Genomic DNA, 8,622 nt, shown 5'->3' on the forward strand with positions numbered 1-8,622 from the left:
CCATATTTTTATTTTAAGCTGGGTGGTGGGTACTTGGGTGTGTATTGTTCTTTAAACTACATTTAAAGATGATATATACTTTTTGGCCTATGATATAGTTTACAATTAAACCATTTTGTTTTTAATGGCATTCCTCCCCACTTGTTTATTTGACAAAACACTTGGTGAGCACCTCCTGTATTCCAGGTGTTGTCATCCACTGGGGATCAACACGTAAAGATCTCTTCCCTGGGAGCGTGTGTTTGAGCGGAAGAGAGAGACAACGGAGATCAGGAGGGCCAGAGGGCAGTTTGTAATTTTTACAGAATGGTCAGGGGATGCTCACTGAGAAGGTGAAGATGGAGCAGAGACTTGGAGGAGGTGAGGGAGGGCGACACTTAGGTCTCTAGGGAAAGACCCTTCCAGGAATCGAGAACAGCCAGTGCAAAGGCCCGGGGGTGGGAGAGTGCTGGGGGGAATTCTCAAACCAGAAGGAGCCCCTGTTTTGCAGCAGCATGGGGGCGGGGGATGGAGGAGGATGAGAAGGAAAAAGAAAAGTAATCAGAGGCCAGACTGGGGAGGGATTGGTCAGCATTACAAGGACTTGGCTTTTATCCCAGGGAAATGGGCGCCACTGGAGGATTTTGAGCAGAGAGCTGGCGTGAGCTGGCATGATTTCACAGGGTCACTGTGGCTGCTGTTGAGAATGGATTTTGGGAGGCAGAAAAAGGGAGACCACTTAGGAGGCTTGTACAGTATCCAAGGAGAGATGGGAATGATTCAGACAGGGGTGGTGAGACATGGTCAGATTCTGGGTCTTTTCTGAAGACGGATCCCACGGGACTTCCTGTTGGATTAGGTGTGTCAGAGGAAGAGGAATCAACGCCACTGCCAGGATATTTGATCTGAACAACGAGGAGGCTGGAGTGGCGATCTTCCCCCAGGTGAGGAAGCCTGCGTGAGGGGCAGAGGGAGGCAAGAGGAGAACCACGGGGAGTGTGGAGGGTCCTGGAGGCCGAGGGGAGGGGTACCAAGAAAAAGGATGCTGTCAACGGGTCAGATGAGCTGCAGATGGAGAATCAACATCGGATTCAGCAACCTGGGGCTGTTGGCAACCTTGACAACTCCAGTTCTGGTGAATGTCACAGGTTGAACAGTGACCCCCCAAAATATAGTCCCTAGTACCTGTGAACGTGACCTCATTTGGAAAGGGGTCTTTGCAGACGGAATTAAGGTAAAGATCTTGAGATGAGATTACCCTGGATTTAGGGTGGACCCTAAATCCAATGATGCGTATCTTACGTGATGCAGAAAATGAGAAGACACACAGGGAAGAGGGCCACGTGACAACAGAGGCAGAGACTGGAGTGACGTGGGGTCACCCAGGGTTGCTGCAAGCAACCAGAAGAGGGAAGAGGGACCTGGACTAGATTCTCCCTCAGAGCTTCCGGGAGGAATGAACAGTGCTGATACCTTGATTCCGGATTTCTGGCCTTCCTGAGCTGAAGTTCTTTTAAGTGCCCCAGTTTGTGGTGCTTTGTTACGGTCGCCCCAGGAAGTTAATACAGCGGAGGAGTCGGGGTGTACACCTGGCTGGTTTAAGAGAAGGTGGAAGGAGAGCAATGGGGATGGGGGCTAGGGAGGGAAACGGGGTCAAGACGAGGTCTGGGTGTTGTGGATGCACGTGTGGCTGACAGGTAGGGGTTTAGGGAGGGACGTTCCCTCCTGGCTGCTTTGATTTGCCTGAAACACAGAGTGACCATTTTCCATGTCTTCACATTTTATATCATTTTGGAGTTTTTAATATAAACTGATGGATTATTGAAGACCATTCCATTATTCATCTGGTGAGACATGCTTAACTTTTGATAGCAAGCATCATTTCCCACCATTCCTTTGAAGTGCCCGGGGCGTCCTGACACCACCCACACACCCTCCTCTCCAGAGCCGGCGGGGAGCTCTCGGCCTGTGGGCTCTGAATGCGGTGTGGACAGGGCCTGGGCCTGGAATCCAATCAATTTCTGGGGCGATGGAAGCTTACAGCTGTCGGGGTCTCAAACAGCCAGCTCTGTCTTGCAATGGCCTCACGTACTCGTTTAAAATTCCAGAATTTAATCATCACGCTTGGCATAAAAATAAGAGAGGTGGGTGGCAGGATAGGAAAATACGGATGGAAACGCACAGGACCACAGGCCCTAGCTTGAGGTGGGAAGTACATTTATTCCCCCGGCTGAGCAGAGTGGATTCTGGCAGTGAAACCGATTGCTTTGTGCAGCTGGGCACCCAAGCGCCGGCCGGCCTATTGCTTCATCCGTGTAGGTGCAGCCATACATATATGGGGATATATGTATACATCTAGCTGACTCACTTTGTTATACAGCAGAAACTAACACAACACATGGGAGGGACATGTCCTGCCAGGGTGGCAAAGCCGGCCCTTCTGAGAGATGACACAGACCTCCCAACAGGGCCTGTGAACGAGGCCATGAATCCTTGCCAGGGTGACATCTGTCCTGGTTCTCTCTGGCCCATGCGAGGGTTTCTTCAAGGCAGTTTTGACCATGCACACACATATTGCTTGGAGCACCAATCCTTCACCCCCGGGAAAGCTGGAGCGTCCTTGTGTCAGTTCATTTACTCAAGCCTTCATTCATTAAAGGCATTACTGAATGCCTGTCATGCGTGGGGCACCCTGCTTAGTGTCAAATAAAACAACCAATTCCCAAATACTTTTCTGCCCAAGGCCAGGTGATCCAGGTAATGGACTGGAGGGTTTAGAGTCTCCGTGGATTAGAGGTCCTTGCGCAGAGTAACACATTTGGATGGGTTTAGCCCCGGCTGAAATAAGCTTTAAATGTGGCTTCCTGTGAATAATACAGCGAACCATTCATCAACTCTGCACACCTCCAGGGCCACTTCTGGGGCTGCTGCTGGGTCTTCAAAATGTTTCCTCTCCTGAGGAAGACTGGTTGCTCCGGGACCCTGGTTTTGATTAGTGTTGCAAGTGTCTTCTTCCTCAAAGCCAGGCAGCGTCTGAGACTTTAACCTCATCATCCCTCTGTGTTTCTGTATTGCTGCCCTGCCAGTGAATAACTGCATCAGGTTCCACGTCCTAACCTTCCTGCTCTCATCGCCCACTCCTCTCCTGGCTTCTTCCTAATAAGAGGTCTGTCTGCCTGGCAAGCGAGGAAGCCAGCCCGGCTCTGCATTACCGGTGTGGGCTTTTCATTTTTATTTATAGGGCATGCTGTCTGGGGTAAGCCAAGTGCTGGATCTTCCAGGGTACCACGGAGGAACCATCCCCACACATTTAAAAAGTCTTATACCTGTCTGAACAAGAGGTTGCCAAGGGGAAATTTATCCAACTAGTTGTTTTTTTATTATGATGAGAGAAAAAGTGTCCTGGCTGATAGCCGAATGAGCATGCTGTAACACGGCCACAAGAACAGAGTTTGCAAAGAGGCTTCTACGTGTTCGCAGGGATGGCTCCGTGGAGAAACTCTGTCCTTTTCCACCGCCCCACAATTTCTCCTATGATTTACTTTGGTGCTAATGTCGTGTGTTCCGTGGCTATTTCTATATCCTATTCACAATTATAGTTGGTTACAGTGGAGGGGCTGATAATACAGAAATGGCAGAAAAAATGTTATTATCTTCCAATACCTTCTTGTCTTTTTAGACCTAGGCTAAGTAGAACTGGATTTCTACTCTCCCCAACTTACCCTCATTTCAGGCTGTGTGAAAAGATGAGAGGGGCTGGGATTATGGCAACCCGCCTCAGTTTCTGTCGGGAGGCTGGGCCTCTGGGCAGGGAAATGTTGACCAGAGAACAGTGCAGTGGGAGGTGCCATCATTCATACAAAAGCCACGTGGCTTCCAGCCACTTTCAGCCAAACATCTTTTTTATTAATATTAAACGAAAGTGCTTTTGGCTGTTAAGAAAACAGCTCTATAAAATGTGTAAGTATAATGATCACATCCTCAGTACAGTTGATAAGATCTCCTGTATGGAAAACCGGCACTTTTACCCTTGCTTTTTATCATTTGCGAGTGTGACAGGTAATGAGAACATCAATCTACATGGATCAATAAAAAAATTTACTGCATTTTCCTGATATTAATATCATCTTGGATTGCATGACACCCCTTTTCTCTGTGATTAATTCAGGCTTTTGAGAAAGCTTTGCTGTATTCACCTAAGATAGTAGTTCAACAGGGTCTAATTGCTGGGGCCTGGTGGCAGAAATTGGTACCAGTTCGTCGACTGGCAAGGGCAGAAGGGACCAGCAGGAGACTGCTGGTCTTCAGGCATTGTTCAGCTTCCTGGCATGTGGCTGAAGATCTTGCTTGAGCTGAGGGCACAGGCATTTTGGAGGTTCTGCAAATGCCTGCCATGCATTGAGAGTGCAAACTTTGGAGGGAATGAGGGCAAGTAAATAGGGTGACGTACAGCCTCATTAAGACAGGTGTTTGTGGGAACTAGAAAATGGTCTTCCTCTGTATGTGTAACTTCTCAAGGCCAGCAAAGAGGATAGATCATAAGAGATGGTCGATATGGCATTTTCTCCACCAGGAATGTCTATTAGCCAACAGATCTGCACATTTATGGTACAAATAGTAACTGACACTCATAATTAGGACCCTCAGACAACAGAAATTCTTGGCGAGACTTTGTTTACTGGAACCCGATTAAATTACGGTCACTGAGGTTTTAGTGCAAAATGCATTTGATTGTTTTATAATTCTTTGAGAAAGGGAGATCCATGTAAGGTACAGATGTGATGCTCCATTAACCAGGATATCTGATTGAGACGGAAGGTCTCATCTGCCAGCCTTGCTGAAGAGTGGAGTTGACTGAAATGTGCCCCTAAGATGTTGAAAGGGTAGTTCACTGAGTGCAGCTTCCCTTATGGTGGTGACGGTGGGAGATGGAGAGGCCAGGCTGGGGTTGCCATGAGCTGGCCACGGGGGGAGGGGCAGAACCCCTAACCCATGGGGTCTCCGTACAGTATGCAGAAGAGCTTGTGGGCAGTGGTCCCTGTCGATTATGACACGCAGAAATGTGCTTGGGCCTCAAAGGACCTGACATGTCCCACCCTCATCAATCAACCAAAATGTCTGCCCAGCGTGAGACTCTGGGGCATTCTGATGCTCAGTGACTGGGACATATGGGCAGAGTCCAAAACTCCCTGCCTGGGCTGCGTGGGGCTTGGAGGGGCAGTGGCAACGCGACAGGGTGTGATCTTAGAAAACAGCCCCCTGCCTTCTGGAGTTGGGCTTGTCCCCACACCTGTCTCCATGTCCCAGCAGCAGTGGTCCTCCTCTGTCCTCTAAACTTAGCAAGCTCATTCCTGTCTCAGGACTTTTGCATGGGTGGTTCTTGCCACCTGGAGTGTTCGTCTCCTTGACATTTGCATGATTGACTCCTTAGTCATTCTATTTGCATGGTGGATGCTGTCTTAATGTTGACCTTCCCTGACAACCCTACCTAAAGTGGGTTCACTTTCTGTGACGTAATCTTGTTTTTATGAACATATGGCTCACACCTAATATCTTCTCAGTTACTTGTTTGGAGTTTTTGCCTGTGTTTCCCTGAGGACAGGGTACTACTGGGCTCTTCTCAGCTGTGTCTCCAAGACAGAAAGCCCACTGTGGGTGCTCATTACAATTTGGTGAAAGGAACGAAGTTATGAATTGTTCTGGGTGACTGTGGTTTGACTATACATCCAAATCCAACCATCCGTGCATCCGCATACATCTAAATACAGGAGTGGGAGGTCCAAAGCCAGGGCCCCTGGCTGACACCAAGCCCCCAGTCCTTCTCTGCCATATGGATGGATGATGACGTATAGGAGAATACCTTTGGGAGACAGGAAAATGCCCGCAATGCGGGTGCTGCTTCAGGCCAGAGGGAGTCTGGGCACACTGAGGGCAGTGTCCTCCTCTGGTGAGTCACTGGCAACAAGACTTGCACAGCCCCCTCCCTGGACCACTAAACAAGGTTTTTTCATGGAATTGATTTACAGGTAATGAAAGGAAATACAAATAAAAAATGAACCAATACATACAATGGAATATTACTCAGCCATAAAAAGGAACGAGATTGAGTTATTTGTAGTGAGGTGGATGGACCTAGAGTCTGTCATACAGAGTGAAGTAAGTCAGAAAGAGAAAAACAAATACCATGTGCTAATGTATATATATACGGGATCTAAAAAAGTGGTACTGATGAACCTAGTGTCAGGGCAGGAAAAAAGACGCAGATGTAGAGAATGGACTTGAGGACACGGTGGGGAACGGGGAGGCCGGGATGAAGTGAGAGAGTGGCATGGACATATACACACTATCAAATGTAAAACAGATAGCTAGTGGGAAGCAGCCGCATAGCACAGGGAGATCAGCTCTGTGCTTTGTGACCACCTAGAGGGGTGGGATAGGGAGGGTGGGAGGGAGACGCAAGAGGGAGGGCATATGGGGATATATGTATACATATAGCTGACTCACTTTGTTATACAGCAGAAACTAACACAACATTGTAAAGCAATTATACTCCAATAAAGATGTAAAAAAAAAAAAAAAAAAAAACGAACCAAAAAACCTACCAAAGATCTCCCCAGGAAACATTGGATCCTGGGAACCAAGAATTAAGGACATGTTCCCAGAGAGGGTTCCAGATTCTCCCGGGAAGGTGTGGTGGAGTAGAAGGATAAGAACTTGGGTAGGCAGAGCCCAGAGAGAGTTGGCCAGAGCCCAGGTCTGCGCTGGGCACACGTGTGGCCTCAGGGAAGTCCTCTCTGCGGCTGGCCTGCAGGACGACTGACAGCTGCCTCTCCAGCCTCTTCAGGGATGCAGCAAAGGCCTCACGCTCTAGCGGGCACAGGGGGGCTTTGAATGTGGTGTAAATGTCAAGCTGTTATTACTGGACACAGGCCCTGCTCACAAGCTGATAATTATGACTCAATTTCTCACAGCAACACTGGTCTAAATTATGGCAAACATGTCCCGCTCCAGGTTGGCCCTTGGAGTCAGAGGCTCCTGTATCTTAGACCAGAGAAGAAACATGGTCCTGCTTGAGTAACAGAAATAGTAGTAATAACCTTGAGACTGAATAATAGGAATAAGAGTAATACCCACGATGGTGATACTGGCAGTTTGCATTTATGCAGAACATTCCATAGGCTGGATACCATGGTAGATGTGTGTACGCTGTATCCAGTTGACGCCAGCCCCTCGGAGTACCCACTGTCATTGCCCATCTCACCAATGATGCAACGGAGACTCAAAGAAGTTAAATTTCTTGCACACCCAAGCTCACTGCACTGCAGATGGCAGAGCATGGATTTGAACCCTGGAGTCTGACCCCCAAGCCTCTCTCGGAGCCACCAAGACTCTTGGTCTTCTCCAGGGGTAAAGGAGACCCAGGAGGGCTGGTCACACGGAGGAAGTGGTGGGGGCACTTTGCTCCCTGTCTGAGACTGAAGATGGTGATGTGGTTCATGGAAACACTCACCTGTGGCTGATGGTTGGAAAGGTCCCAGCAGGGCCTCCATCTAGTGCTAATGATTCTGAAAAACAGAAAGGGTACAAAAGAGCTTAAAATGCAAAATTCCCAAATTCAGGAGGGAGAACATTAAAACTCTCATCTCTGTCAAAGTAATATTGTGGTGAGAGGCTCCCTTCCCTCATGCTGATTGGACAAATTCCCTTAACTGCTTCTGGGGCCTCCTTGGCTGAAGGTGAAGGCTATTGCCAGGAACTTCTTATCTCAAGGTTGAACCAGGTGGCCTTATGTGCCATAAGTAATATAGGGTGGACCCAGTGAAACAGCCAGACTAGCTCTCAAAGGTCCCTGGGGCCTCCAGAGGGGGATGGAGGAGCCAGGCAGAGCTGGTTCCAATCTCTATCTGCATCTTCCTCACGTGGGACCTTGGCAGGTTACTTAACTCCCTCTGGGCTTCAGTTTTCTCTTCTGTACAGTGGGAGCAGTGCATCCATCAGGGCTTTCCTGAGAAGGAGGAATAGTCTTTGTGACGTGCCTAACGAATTGGTTTTCAACACAGAGTAGCATCTCTGATGATTAGGATTTTATGATTTTTTTTTTCCATTCTGCGCAGCATGCGGGATCTTATTTCCCCGACCAGGGATTGAATCCAGGGCCCCTGCAGTGGAAGCGCAGAGCCCTAACCACTGGACAGCCAAAGGCATTTCCTAGGATTCCATGAACTTGGAACAAGGTGGCAAGTGGAAAAGCATCTCCATGGGTGTCTGCCCTTACTGTGCAGTACTTCTGAGAGCCCGGGACCCTGTGTGCCCTGACAGAGGAGCCCCCGTTTGAGCCCCGATTTGACCAGAATCCTGCCCCACAGGGAGTATGACAGTTATGCAGACCAAGAGGTTCCCACCATGAGTGAACCCCCAATGGGCCATTCCCTCTTGCACATCTAAGAAGCCCCCATGTGGGGGGGGGTAGTGGGGACTGAGCAGGCTAGGGGAGATGGCTTGGTGGGCTTCTGGGGTGTACAGTGGCCACCACCTGGGGGGCGGAGGAGAGGCCCTGTGGGGAGGTCTTGACAAATGTGGCCTGTTGGAGACCGTACCGGGATGATTAGGGTCTCATCAAAATTCATGTCTTTCCCCAAACTC

The sequence above is a fragment of the Delphinapterus leucas genome, chromosome 15, assembly GCF_059928025.1.
Source record: "Delphinapterus leucas isolate spDelLeu-1000000601 "Yukka" chromosome 15, BTC_Dleu_Yukka2, whole genome shotgun sequence".
NCBI classification, from domain to species: domain Eukaryota; kingdom Metazoa; phylum Chordata; class Mammalia; order Artiodactyla; family Monodontidae; genus Delphinapterus; species Delphinapterus leucas.